We start from the raw sequence: 15652 nt of genomic DNA, 5'->3' as shown, positions 1-15652 counted from the left end.
TGTCAATGTACCATCGTGGGGTATGGATACCAAGGGAGGTGCTTGTAAGACAATGGCTTTAAATTATTTATTCAGGAATCACATATCTCTTTTACTTAGAACTCTCTGCTGCTAGTGTGAAAGTTGACTTGCTTTCCCTAAAGATATGCCTCCTTCTTTCCCAATTATCTTGCTCAAAGATGCAAGATGGAACATCTGAAAACTGAGGAGCTGACCCAGTACAAGGGGGGGACCCCTTGTAATACTGCCATCGTCCATTTCTTTGTGCATCTGGCTAAAATCACGTATATGTCTATTGAGGTTATTTTGATTGCTAGACAATGCCTTCATCACTACCAATGGTGAACACAACACCATTGTTCAATGGTAAACACAAATAATTTCATAGAGTTTGTAATGTAATAGATATTTATAAATAAACAAGTAATTATGTTATCTTGAATGTTATATCATTAAGTTGTTAAGGGTTCTAGGAGTATTCATTCATACAAGAAGCATCTTGTATACTCTTTGGGGTTTCTCAGATAAACCAATGTCTAAGTATAGACTTTATCTAATATAACTGGTCAACCACTGAATGGTTTTAAGCAGAGGAGGGATATAATCAGATCTGTAATCTGGAAAGATCAGTAACATGTCAACAATCTTGTAACATTACTACCACTGGTTTATAGCCATTTTCAAAATTGAACTACCAATATTGCAACCTGACCAGCAAGGGTGGGGGCAAGGGGAAGGCAGTCATTCTTAGCCTCTAGGTGTGTGAGGTCAATATCAGGAAGAATTCAGATTCTAACCATTAACACTGTTACACAGAATTCACTTACAGTTGCAATGTAGTGACATATCCAGTGTGACCATATTTTCTGGTCTTCTGGGATAGCTGTTTGCACTCAAGAGTCTTCTTGACACTGAAACTATGTGGTCACCTTTAGAAAATTCCTAAATAACTGGATTAAACTAAATATGTGCTCTTGTCTTAGTCTAGTCAGAAAACAGAAACCAGACGTTTTAACACGAGAGAATTTAATACAAAACTGTCTTAATTAAGATATCACAGAGAGAGCAATTGCAGGTGGCAGCTACCACCCTTAGAACTGGGTAATCAAAGGAGGGAACTGAAATTATTACAATTTAGTAGTTTGGGGAACGGATCCCAGGAACTTGAAAATCAGATATGTGAGGAAGAGTACTGGCCAGTAGGTGCTCTTGTCTCTGAGTGCCTGTGATGGGTAAGTGGTAAGAAAAATGCAAAATAGATTTAATTACCGGAGCCACTAGAACAAATTGTCAAATGTCAAAAAGCTTGGCTGAGGTGAAGCTGACAGGAACAGGAAGTGGGTGGAAAGCTCAAAGGAAGCAAACAGCTTCCAGCCCTACAGCCTCCCTCTAGCTTCCCCTGTTGGCAGAGCCTCACTGTCAATGCGGACTAGCAAAGCATTGGTGGGATGGGGTTTGCAGTCCTAGGCCCCAAAGTGCATGCTCGTTTACTGTTTTCATTTACTGGCACACTGAAAAATGGGGAATATGTTTGATGTGGTTTTAAGATTTGCACCTGTGTAGTTGAGGTTATCACCATATCACAACCATTAATTGTGTTTTGCTTCAAAACCCTTCTTAACGTACATTATTTTAAAAGGAATATATCTATTAAGTATTGGTTTAGATGTTATGGTGCAAGTAAATACTTTCTATATGAACCTTTGAAGGCATTTCTTTCACTAATTTATTTAATCTATTTTTCCATATGTGAAATAATTTGGCTTAAGTGTAGTCAGCATATCTATGTAAGCGTTCTGTTTTTACAAAATTAAAATTTGCTTTGCTCTGTTTTTATTGCAGATAAACCTATACACACAGACATGCCTTGAGGTATAAGCAACACATTAGTAAAGCTGACTGAATTTTCACCTTCTTTGCAAGCATGGCCATGTTTCTTACTTTGCATGTCCTTCAGGCCTCATCAGAGCACAAAGTTCCAAGTGACTTCAAAGGGTTTTCTGTACTCAGATCAGCTCTATGGGGCATGTAGGAAGATGCGAAATGAACCGACACTAGAGGTGAAATGAAAGGTAAAAATCCTAGCATCATCACAGCTCTTGAGCTAAGCTGCAGGCTAAATTACTGCACCTGGATATAGGAATCTCATGGGTTCATGAAGGGAAAGACGGTAAGCATTTAAGACAGGAAATAAATCGGAGTTTTTTCCACCGGATTCAGGAAAAGATTTCATCACCAAGTGACATAGGTAGCATTTCATTATTATCCTAGCAATCTGTCAACTTTCTTGATTAGAAAAATAAATAACAGATAAATATAAATTATCAAAAATAAAAGCAAAATCAAGTAACTGTAGTGCCTACCTGTAGTACAATAGGCATTCCATACGTGCTATTTGGATTAAAATAGGTCCTTCAAAGTCCATTAATATGTTTTTAAATCTTTATATTTACAGTGGTATGAGTTCTAGGGATATTGAAGAACTAAAGACAGATTCAGAAACATATAGAAGAAATCCTGTGTATCCATTTACACCAGTTCCTCTCCTCTCTGAAACACTGGCCTGGGGTAAGGGAAGAAAGAATAGGCACAAAATGAATTAAATTCAGATTCTCTGTCCTCTGACACAAAAATTTGAAATAACTCCTTTTAAATGAGCAAATATAAAATTTAACAGTATGTATATGCATGTAAGTGTTTAAACAAATCACAATATCACAAAGTAAAGTGGTTTGTATTTTTAGGTAAATTGTACATACACTTGATTAAAAATTAGGAAGTCTTGAATTTTTGAGAACTTAATTCTTTGAATAATCCTGATTTGATATTGATCAGTCTGAAATTCTTTTTCTAGAATTAGGATTTTTATTCCTCTATCAATTTACATATTTGAACTTGTGGCTTTTAAAGTTTTTCTTTGTTTCCTTGAGGATCCTTCTCACAATTGTTACTTTGAGGGTTTTTAGAGCTCATATTGATATTATCTTACAGTTAATTGATAATGTCCTGGGATTAGGAATCATCAGAGACTTTTGGAAAGCTCCTATAAGCAGGAACAAGATTCTCTTCTGCTTTTTAGTTGGATTACAAAGAATATCTCCTGAAAATAAATATTTAAACATAGCCATGCTTCATTTTTTATGTTTATCATTGATCATTGGTTTTTCTATTGGAAAATCATTACTTTTGGAATGAGCCTTAGAGTGTTGACAATAAACATTGAATAAGATATATTTTAGGCTTAACAAAATACATTAAAATTGTTAATTCTTTAGCCGTATCTAAACTGATTGCTTATAAAAAAAAAAAATTACGTGGGCCTATTGTCTTAAAACCAACCATGTTCCATCAAGCTCTTCCTCATTATCAAAATGTTGTCTCAATAATGCTATGACAATTACTCCATCCAGTTTGTGTGTCCTATTCCCTCCTTCCATTGCTCTTACCAGGATTCACTTGTGCTAGAGATTTGGGGTACTGCTAGTCACTGGGGATGAAATTATGTGGTCAGAAGAGAATTTTGAAAATTGGGAATAGATCTTCATCTCTATAATGTTAAGTTCTTTCCTTTCTTTCTGGGATTTGGCCTCTGGGTGCCACTTGAAATTTACAGTGTTGTATACCTCTGGCAATTTTCCAAATCTCTAGCCTCTCAACAGGGGCTTATTGGAATCCTTGCTTCCACCAACTTCTCCAGCCTTTATTTCTTGAAAAGTCCCCCTCCCTAGTTTCATGTGCCTCAGAAAAGAGCATTTGCTTTTCACCACTTGCCTCTTGACTCTAAAACCCACGTCTTCATTTCTGATCTCTCTCATTTATGCTCCATTGTTTCTGCTTAAATAATCTTTCACCATAAATTTTGCTTATGAAAATTTGAAGGAACAGTGCTAAAGCCCACCTATGGGGTCCAAGGACAATGTGTCCGGATGAGAGAGTTATTTTAAGGCAAAAACACGAAGATCGTTTCCCAGTTGAGTTTCTATGGATTTATTATTCATATGCTAGTAAAACTAAGAAAGTCAAATGAAGAAAGGAAGTTCGTCTAGCTGGAGGGCACAAAGAGAAGACAGGGCATCAGCTGTGTTGGTGCCAACAACCTCGGAAACAACAGGAGCCAGAGCCATCTCCGCTGGCCTCTGTTTTCAGCCCCCGCTTGGTAACAGTCTTGACACAGTCACTGAGAGCATTAGCAGCGCTCGCAGTACCTTCAGAACCTATTAGCAAAAACAGCCTCTTCAACAGACAGTGGTGAGAATTTCAATGATTCACTTCAGAGGTCTTGGCAGTTTTTTAAAGCTGGAAGTAACTAGAGGAAATGATAGCTGTCACAGAACTTACATTTAAGAGGACTAGATTTTGAGCACAAATAAAAGAGCCTCAATGAGCTTGCAAAATTGATAGGCATGATTGGAGTTCCTGTAAAATGTGCAGAAATGGAGTGAAAATACTACCATAGTGTAACATTTCTCGTAGCCCTGTCTTTACTTCTTCTCCAGTGTGCCTTGTGAGATGCAAGCCACACACAGTTTGTGGTCCTTGATTTTCTTGCTGTGATGGTAAATGGGTGCTCAGCAGGGTTTCATTTCTCTGAAAAAATGCAAACAAATGTCTCAAGTTGCTAATTTATTCATCCAAATGTCTCACGGTAGGTGATCTTTGCTTCATGCTTTAATGGTTAATATTAGACATTCCCTCATAGTCTTAATCTAAAATTGCTTTTATTATCAAAGACATTCCTCCTTAATTTCCCCAATTCTGTTTGACATGATCATCATCCTTTCAGTATTACAGGCAAAGATGTGAGAGTTACCTTTACCTGTACATTATTGACTCTAGATTTCACATATATGAAACTTAAGTACATTATAATATCACAAACCAGTGACACGCATCTCCTCTTAAGTCTCACAGCTAGAACATTAATTAAGGGTTTAAGTGTTTTCATTCTTGGATCACAAGAAGAGATTCTTAACAGTCCCTTTACCTCTATTTTTCCTTTCTCTGGTTCTTTACTCATATTACTCCTAGCTAAATGTTCTCCAAATGAATTTTATCTTGACATGTAACAGGAGAAAAAGATTTCAATTGTCTGCTCAAAACGCTATAATATCTTTATGTTGTCTATCATAGTACATTTAAATTCTTGTTTGATTTATGTAATTTTTACATGATCTGGTCTCAGATTTTTTTTTTTTTTTTTTTTTCAGTTTAGTACGTTACTAAGTCAGGAACCCTTTTGGTGATTTAGTAGATATACTAAATGTATATTGCTAATTTGGTAAATCCTGCCTTCTGAATGAGAATGTAACCTTCACGAGTGCAAGGATAATGACAATTACTTCTCTTTATGTTTCACAGAAAATACCATAGTAATAAAAAACCATAGTTTTAAAATAATGATAGATTTATAAATTAACTTTTGGAAAAATATAAAGTCAATTTGGAAATGTCACTGAAATCTATTTCAAATCAATTAAATTCATATGAAGTAAAGGAAATAAACTTTCAAGGCAAAGAATTTGTATGGCTCAATAATTAAGTTATGTCATCTATATTTTAACATTCTTTTCCTATAGATGAGGAAATTAATTCACAATGTTTTCTAAAAGAGAAATACTTTTAAATAATAAATTGTTTAGGGATTTCTTTTCAAAGCTCTATCTACTGTTGTTAAATAGGAAAATTGCTTTCTGTTTCACAATAGTTGTGGAAATTCCAATGCACAGCTTATAAAGTCTTTGATAATTTCATACTGCATTGTCACTGCATTTGTCAAGCTTTCTTACAAAGTTGAATCTATTTAGAATTTAATACAGTTCAAATGGTGTTAGTGTTGTTTTGATTAGTTATAAACAAATCTTCAATCTACTTTTTAAAATATATTTTTCTTAATGAATAAAAACCCAAGCTCGCCTAAGAAGCACCTTACATTTCATTTCTTAATGTTACAATATCGTCACTACTTTTGAGGTTTACTCACAGATTTCCAGCTTTTGTTTTGTATTGTGTAATGAGTTAATTTGTTCCAAAGACCTTGTGGCATAGTAAATCCATTGCTTTTAACACATTGAGATGAATTGTTTTCTTCCCCATACTGCACTCAAACAAATGCTATTCTGTTGACACCTAATACTTAACATGTCAATGACCAAATTCATTATTTTCACCAAATTTTCTCATTTCTCAAATACCCCAGAGTTCTCCATGGTGCTTTTCCTGCTTTGTCCTCCAAATAATTTCTTTGATAATTGTCTTCTCTGAGTATCTTAAAAGTGAGTGAGATTTACATGTAAATATATATATATATATATATATATATATATATATATATATATATATAATATTAGGCATGAGAAAATTACAACCGTTCTATTATTTTTATTGAATTGACTACTTGAAAGGTACCAACAAAATGGTTACTAAATGGGCATAGAGTCTGTGTCAGTAGAAATCTGGAAACCTGGGATCTCCTCCAACTCTACCAAGTGGTAACCTGAAGTAAGTACTTTAATCTCTTCAGTCCTCCATCCTTTATTTGTATAATTAGGTTATTGAAGTATCTCTCAGCAGTCCTTTTAACATTGAAACTGGTCATAATTAATTCAATGAGTGATAGAAAGTCTGTGAGGTGCCTCCTCATGGCTGAGTAACTGTGGTAAAGCAGTACTGGAACTCCCACTAACAATACTGCCCACAAATTTTGGGTTTGTTTCAGATAATCACCTGCCACGTTGCATATACATTTTGTCTTGCTGAATTAAAAGAATAACAGCTTTTAATCATAGTACTCTGAGGTCTATTTATGACATTTATCATATAGATATTATAATTAGCATTTCTCTTCATGAGCATTAGAATTTCTTGAATTCAATCTCCTTTTTACTCATATGGAAAAGGAGAGATCCATTTCATCCTCTGAAAATGGAATGAGTTTAGAAATGGGGAAAGAAACTCTGTTTCTTTGGCAAGATCCCCTGGGCTAAGATGCCACCTTCATTTTTCTTCATTGTTCAGTGTTAATTTGGTTCAGCTCTGTTTGCAGCCAGTGCAGTGTCATTTGAAATTCAGAAAACAAGAAAAAAATGTCATCCTAGTAATGCATTGTTTTTAGCCCTTGAAGAATTCTAGACTTCTGAGGGTTTATTTATTTCTATTTATTACATATTCACTGGGGAAAAAGAATAAGAGAATATTGAGAATATCTCTATAAAATCTTCCACATGATATTAAATATTAACCTATATAAGTCAGTCGGCTTAGAAATTCACAGCCATCATGTTTTATCTTCTTATGTGGAATTTTGAAAAATATGGAAACTCTACCAATATGCCTAAACAGAAGAAATGATTCTATTTTTATAACATTCTATTGAAGTTAAAATGTATAAACACATAATTATTTTAGAATGGATTTTATAATAGATTTTATGGAGTGCGTAGAAAAGGAGATACTGTTAGTAAAATTATGTTCTGCACAAAACTGTTTAGTGTATGAAAAGAAAAGTTATTATAGTGGTGTTTCCACTAATGATCTGTTTGGTTTACTGCCATACAAGAATAAGAGTCTATTTTGGGCTTTTATTTCAGTGGCATTAAATTTCCATCAGAGTTAGATTTGCTTAAAAGAAGTTTCTGGAATAATAAGCCTTTTTGAGAAAATGGTATTATTTAAATACATTTGGAAAGAGGCAAGATTAGGAAAATAGGAAAAGATGGCAGCTTGAACACTTCCTGCCTTGCTGTCATTATCCTAATTGCCACCGGACAACTGTATCTCTCCCATGAGGTACAGGTTAAACTGAAGCATAGGAATCCTGAAGGACGGAGTTGGTTATTTCTCTCCCTAGTTTTGATATCACTTTGGGTAAGTAGAGGGAAATTTAGGATTAGGAAGTGTAGCTGGATTCCAGAGAGAATGTGGCAGGAAGGTACCTGTGAACCATCCCCCACAAGGGGGGAGACTACTTTTTGCTTCATGGCAGGCCCGTTGGTCGCTCTGCATTGCAGGAGCTGTGGGACCCTGACCCTGGCAAGTTGAGTTTTCTGTGCCTGGGGAAAATTAGAGTGGCATGGAGCCGACAGTTGACTGTTGCCTCTTCTAAGACCAGGAACACGATGTTTTGTACTTTTCTCCAGATTGCTGCCCCCTCACTTCAATATTTGAACTGAGCCTTAATGAGCAAGCAAGAGAAAATTGTGCTATTAAGGAGCCCTAGGCAGATGAAAGAAGAGAAAAACAAAAAGGCAGTTTAATGAATTAATACTGCTCTTAGAAAGAAGGTATTTTAAGCAAAAGCAACAATTTTAATTTAACTTAAACACAATTTTAATTTACATAAGCATTTAAAATTTACGGCTTGATGATTTTGATCTAATTTGAAAAGTCCATGGTTAATATTTTTTCAGTTATCGTTCTGCTCTAGTATTTCTGTCCTCCTCTAATGCAAATTCAGTTACATGAGTGATAGACCATTAGCTTTTTTTGTTCTTTGTGTATTTTCCTGGATATTTTGTTCTATATTGTCCTCTACTTCACTGGTCATTTCTGGTTGCTATTGCTTTTAAACTCATTCATGAAATGTTTAATTCCAGTTACTGTATTCTTCAGATTTAGAATTTTCCAAGAATTTCTATTTTTATAGATCCCATCTCAGTTTTCTGATACAGATTTCTGTATTTCCTTCCTCTACTCTTGAGCATATTAATCACAGTAATTTATTTTTTATTTATTTTTTAAAGATTTTATTTTTATGTAATCTCTACACCCAACATGGGGTTCAAATTTACAACCCCAAGATCAAGCATCAGCATGGTCCACCGACCGAGCCAGCCAGGCACCCCTTAATCACAGTAATTTAAAAGTACTGCCTGAGGGGTGCCTGGGTGGCTCAGTGGGTTAAAGGCTTTGCCTTGGGCTCAGGTCGTGATCCCAGGGTCCTGGGATCCAGCCCCACATCAGGCTCCCTGCTCAGTGGGGAGCCTGCTTCCTTCTCTCTCTCTCTCTCTGCCTGCCTCTCTGCCTACTTGTGACCTCTGTCAAATAAATAAATAAAATCTTTGAAAAAAAAAAAATACTGCCTGAAACTCTAATATCTCTGTCACTTCTGGGTCTGTTTGTTTTGTCTGACTTCTTTTTCTCTTGAATTTCTGTTATTTCTATCTCATCTCCTGACAATCCTAGAAATTATTTATTTAATGCCAGCACTGTATTTGAAAAAAATTGTAAGGCTGTGCAAGAGCCCGTCTTTCTCTACAGTCTATTTATTTTAATTCTAGAATGTAACTAGAAATAGGAGCAAATTGGGGTGGGCTATTTCAATCTTTATGAAGGTTAATCAATTCCATCTTGGCCTTTATTTAGGGCAATCCTAGTTTATGTCTCTTTTTTGACCATAAGTATAAAGAAACTCCCTTTTATAATTAAAAGTGTTTGGATGAGAGCAAAGGTCAGAATACTATTTCTGTGAGCAGTCAAATAGTAAATATTTCAGGCTTTTCAGTTCCTAAGGTCTCTGTCCTAACTACTAAGTTTGCCATTGAGACACAAAAGCATCCATAGAGAAAACATAATTAAATGAGTATGTCTTTGTTCCAGCAAAACATTATTTACAAAACTGATGTTGGGCTGAGTAACTTGTGGGTCATACATAGATTGCTAATATCTAGTTTAGACTATAAGTACATATTCCCTCAATTTCTTATCCTTTGTCCCAGGACTTTAAGAAAAGAATAGTACTTCGAGGAGAAAAGTGGTATGGAATATTAGGCTCATTTTTCTGCAGCTTCCTTTTCTATAGTGTCTTTCTCCTTTTCTATAGTGTCTTATAGCACTTTGTTGACTTGAATTGGAATTATTTGTCCCCATGGCCCCATGAGACCACCATAAATGTGAGCTTGTTTATATTTATTTACTAAGTTTCCTACTCTTATTAACCAGCAAAAACCTAGAAAGAAAAGCAGCACAAAAATACTTGAATCTTGTCAATACTTTTGTCTTCTTGCTGGGATCTTTGCTCTGAAAAACTCTGGCTTTTCCAAGTGTACTCTATTAAGCTCTTGAAAGAGCTGATTTTGGCATTTCTTACAGCTTTTATACTTATTCTTGTAGGGACAAGTTGGTCTAATACAAGCTAGTCTATCATAGTGGGAAGCAGAAGTCCCTAAAGGGAAAATAAAAGAAAGCAATTTGTAGCTTTTGAATAAACCAGCAAAATACAGAAGTGGAAAACTATGATAACAATGAAATGACATAAAAGCAAACATTGAATAAGGAAGTAGAATGAAAGTCAAGTATATAAAATATCACACTATATACAGAAAACTACTCAATCTTATTCAGCAATATAGAGTAAATCTGAATAATCAAATGACATGCCATGCTTTTGTTACAAAGATCAATGCAATGAAATTATCTATTCTATCTGAATTATATTATAAATTTAATATAATTTCCAACTAAATTACAGCAGAGTTTTGTTTTTGTTTTTAAGTTGGGTAAAATGATCTAGGATTCTTTTTGAAAAATAAATGCCTAGAAGCAGCCAGATAATTATAGCAAAGAAGAATCATCAGAACAAAAATCTTATTAGCATAAGAATAGAAAAATCAAAGAATGGAACAAAATGAAGAACAAGTAGATTTCAATGTATATATAATTGAAATTTTATGTTTGACACTATGTTTGATATTTATATATAAGTATACATAGAAAATATAATAAGTTCTGATTTAAAAAATATTCATAATAGACAAAGTACATTTTAGGGGAAACAATAACTGTAAGTAAATCCAATAATAACTCTGTGCCAGGTTTTGGTAGGGGGCACAATAATTAATTATTATTTAACCAACATAGAGCTGAAGCATTGAAGCTGTTAGAGTCTCAGTTCTCTCAACTACAAAATGAAATTTTAATAAGTAGAACCTGTTTCACTGGACTGTCATTTTAACCAAAAAATGTGTGCAAAAATAATTTGAGTATTGAAAAACCTTAAATATATAGGCAGTGGTGTTTTTGTTTTTGTTGTTTTGTTTGTTTTTGAGAGAGAGAGAGAGAGAGAGAGAGAGCACAATCAGGAAAAGCAGCAGAGGGAGAGGGAGAAACGGAGTCCTGCTGAGCAAGGAGCCTGATGCAGGGCATTCCTGGACCCTGGGATTATGACCAGAGCCGAAGGCAGACCCCTAACCAACTGAGCCACCCAGGCACCCCCTAGGCAGTGGTGTTTCCACTGTGTTTTGTGTTTTTTTTTAATGCATAAAATACACATGTATCTTTTACTTTTTTTTTTTTTTTTAACTTGACTGTTTTTCAAATTGGAATTTTCCAAAGGGTCATGGAAACATTTTAGTCAGGAAAAACGAAGGCATACAATATTACAGACCTATGCATTGGCACATAGTTACAGATTCATAAACTAGAAGACTCTCTCCTACATTTTATGACTTATGTTAATGCAATACTGCTTTTTAAAAACATTTTGTAATCTTAATTATTTGTAAGTGTATAAATACTAAATAAATTGTATGCTATTATAAGCTGGATTATTTCAACAGAAATAATATATCTGAAAGACAAAGTGATGTAATATGTGATTTGTATGTACATCAATAAAAAATAGAACAAATTGCATTTCAAAAGGTATTTAGTAGCAAATGAAATAATTTATAATTTTTAGGGGCGCCTGGGTGGCTCAGTGGGTTAAAGTCTCTGCCTTCGTCTTGGGTCATGATCCCAGGGTCCTGGGATCAAGCCCCACATCGGGCTCTCTGCTCGGCAGGGAGCCTGCTTCTTCCTCTTTCTCTGCCTGCCTCTCTGCCTACTTATGATCTCTGCCTGTCAAATAAATAAATAAAATCTTTAAAAACAATTTATAATTTTTAAACTTAGCCAGTAATAATGATACTCTCATTGTAAAAATCTTTTTCTTATATGAAGGTTCTTTTGTTCTTTGCCCTTTCTATATGAGTATTCTTTTTTTTTTTAAGATTTATTTATTTATTTGACAGAGATCACAAGTAGGCAGAGAGAGAGAGAGAGGGGAGGAAGCAGGCTCCCTGCTGAGCAGAGAGCCCAATGTGGGGCTCGATCGCAGGACCCCGGGATCATGACATGAGCCGGAGGCAGAGGCTTTAAACCACTGAGCCACCCAGGCACCCCCTATCTGAGTATTCTCATTTCATTGTAGTTGACACCAAACATTTTACATCTTAGGTTAAAAAATCTTCAAAAATTGAATTGCAATAATTTAATAGTCCCAAAAGAGATGTAAGAAAGCTCTTAGTAGTTTACAAAGTTTGAGTTTATCACATAAATAGCAATCTTAGAAGCTGCTGAGGCTGACTGAGGAAGAAAAAAAAAGGAATAAACAATAATAACAAAAAAACAAATGGAACTGGAGTATATATTAATGAAAAGACTTGTCAAGAAAGAGGGAGGAAAACCAGATTTGCAGCAGAGAGTTAACTAGAAATGTCACTGTGTAAGAAAGGAGAAAGAACAGAATCTATTTAATATTTCTGGACCAGTGAAATAGACAGCAAAATGAAGGAACAGAGAGGTATAATTTTTGAGAATACTAGAATTTTGAAAATACTAGAAGATATGGTTCAAGTACAGAATAAACATGAGGGCAAAATTGTTATCCACAATAAGTACGGGCTATAACAGTAGATATAAGGAAGTGCAAACTATAAACCTAAAAACCTTTTATTCAGTCTGAATTAAAAATAAAGTATCTTGTCACAATATTTAATAAATATTGCAGAAACAGAATCCTACTCACATAAAGTACCAGAGCTACTTTTTGCAATGCAAAGCCTTTATTCTCATGCGGTCTTCATATTTTACAAGAATTAATCTAGAACTAAACATCAGTTCTACCTTCAAGCCAGTAGGATGGAACCAATAGAGGAAAAGGGAAAACTTTTTTTTTACATTTAAGGATACTGTCCAGAAGTTACACATACACTTCCAATTACATTTCATTGGCTAGAACTTATTGACATGTAAGACCATGCTATGAGATTGAGACCTATAGTCTTTATTTTGGGTAGTCATGTGTCTAGCTAATATCAGGAGTTTTATTATCATAGATATAAGAGAAAAGACAATGGGGGGTGCCTGAGTGGCTCAGTGGGTTAAGCCTCTGCCTTTGGCTCAGGTCATGATCTCCGGGGTGCCGGGATCAAGCCCCACATCGGGCTCTCTGCTCAGCAGGGAGCCTGCTTCCCTCTCTCCCTTTCTCTGCCTGCCTCTGTGCTTACTTGTGATCTCTGTCAAATAAATAAATAAAATCTTAAAAAAAATTAAAAAAAAAGAGAACAGACAACAGGCTAAATCTAGCAAAGAAATATTAAGACAAAGAATCTAAATTTCAGTTAGCAGGTGAAGAAAGTAATATCTTTATAAACCTATTTTCTTAGGATCCTATTGAAAAGTAGTAGAATCAACACTAAATCCTAAATTGGCTGCTCCTTTTTCTATAGTTAATTTTATTTCCTATATATTAAACTCAGTGCTGAACACTTTAAGGACTAGATTTAGAATTGTAATATTAAAACATTTTTCTATTCTAACTGATGGACCAGTGTAACAATGAGAAGTTGATGTTCATGAGTTAGCCAGTTTGTATGTTTTGCTTTAGAAACAGTGTGAAGAGACTGCTGGATACAATAGTTTTTCATTAATTGAAGTTAGAGGGAAAAAGGACAGCCTGAGCTGCCCCATTCCATGCCCTCCATTCTACTTTTACATTGATATGGTGAGGGCAGCATAAGAAAGTGAGGGGTGTGAATAAAAATGAACCTTACCCCAGTGCTTGAGCTTTGAGCCAGATACAATTCAAAGTGAGATTTGTTAGATAGCCATGAGAAATAGATGTTTTCTTACTATGCTCTTCAACCTCTTAATGAATGCTTTATAATCTGCAAATAATAAATTTCTATTTATAATTTGTTGGGATATTTTTGAAAATTTAATAGGAATTTATGCTACAGCACATAAATTGTTTTTAAAATATTGTATTTTTCAAGTATTTTTCAGCATTATAATTTTTCACTTTATATTTCAGAAAGCAGAAATTGACCTCTCTGTAAAGTCCTTACTTTTCTTAAGCTGCGTTTGATGGAAATCACATTAAAAGTGGGAGAGAGTTTAGTTTTTACAGAATATGTACAAACAATTTTTAAGGGAAGAGTATTTTTTGAAGAAAATATTTCAATCTTTCTTTCTGCATTTTTGCCTAACATTGGATGTTAATAGCATCTTTTAAATGAGCCTTTGCACTTTTCTTTTTCTCTCTGAAGACATATGTTTCTGCCATAGTTAAATGGGCAGAAATTTAAGAGCTTTATCAGAAAATAACTACAAAAATGAATGCTTTTCAGGGAAACTGGGCTGTGTTTCTTCTTTGGAGCCAAGCCAGGATTTGCTAACACTAAGGAAATGAGACAATATTTCTGTTGTTCACACATAACCACATTTGCCATAAGCAGTAAAGTAAAGCTTCACGTTGGCAACAGCGGAATTTGGCCCAGCATTTTCAGCCCCGATGCTCTCAGCTGCATGGTACAGCCCCCAAAGAAATGAGCAGCTATTGTTGTCAATGCCAAGACCAGAATTTTGAACTGTAACCAGGAAGAAGTATTTTCCCCATTTATATGCACACTGATAATTAGGCTCAAGGAAATGAAGTGCATAGAATGGAAATTGAGATTGTTTTTTAATGTGAATTTGTTTGATACCAGCTTCCACTCTTCTGACAGACGGATTCTTTTTGGCAGATGATTATGCAAACTGTTCGTTTCGTGCCTGTCTTCATGAAGTGTATTCTATAAACACATTGAAGCATCGTGTTCCTCAGAGTCCTCAGTGCTTGGGAATGTATTAACACCATGATGATTTGGATGACAGGATTCAAAAGTGTCTGAGAGGAGGAGCTGGAGAAATACTAGTGTGATTGCTTTGGTTCTATCAAGGGCCCTGGTAGATAATAATGTGATTCCCTTGAAGTTTTACATCGAGCATTTTTGTGTCAAAAGAAAAGAAAGGAACTCACAGATCATAGAGGAAAATCCAAACAAGCAAATTGTAAATAGTTTTTAATAAGTGTTGTAACTGACAGCAGAAAACTAACACATTTGGAGAGCAGTGCTCAGACATATTTAAAATGCATATCAAGTACTCATAAGGATTATCCTGTCTCTCGTGATCTAATTATCCGGGTCATATTTCCTCATGATTTAACAGTTTTGTGATGATTGCTCTAATATTTCAGTGACAAAGAGACCTTCCTTTTTGTATTTCTGCAATCAAGGATATTAGACCTGAATCAGGAGTATTTTTGCAACCCAAGTTTTAGTGGGAGCTTTCTAAAGTAGCTAACAATAGACAGACAGACAGACCAACAGACAGACAGACACACACAAAATCCATATTTTAGGAGAGAAAACCAGATAGCCAGAAAAACAATGGATAATGTGGGCCATATAGGGATGCTACATCATATATTCAGTGGGTCAGTGGGATACTAATTGGGGGTCTGGTCTGCTGCTATACCTAAAATTCTGAATATTAGTCTCCTTGAAGGCATTATAAGAACCTTAATATTTCTTTGTTATTAACTCATGTTTTACTGGATTTTGTAGAGGACAAA

At 34.9% G+C, this 15652-nt stretch overlaps 1 pseudogene; it reads right to left on the bottom strand.

Moving 5' to 3' along the window:
- Nucleotides 1-15652, bottom strand: part of LOC111148343 — an 82039-nt pseudogene that overhangs the window by 55667 nt on the left and 10720 nt on the right.

The sequence above is a fragment of the Enhydra lutris genome, unplaced genomic scaffold (genome assembly GCF_002288905.1).
Source record: "Enhydra lutris kenyoni isolate GAN:26980312 unplaced genomic scaffold, ASM228890v2 scaffoldscaffold19, whole genome shotgun sequence".
Lineage (NCBI taxonomy): Eukaryota > Metazoa > Chordata > Mammalia > Carnivora > Mustelidae > Enhydra > Enhydra lutris.
The sequence above is the reverse complement of the archived record's forward strand: the minus strand, read 5'-3'. Positions and strand labels throughout refer to the sequence as shown.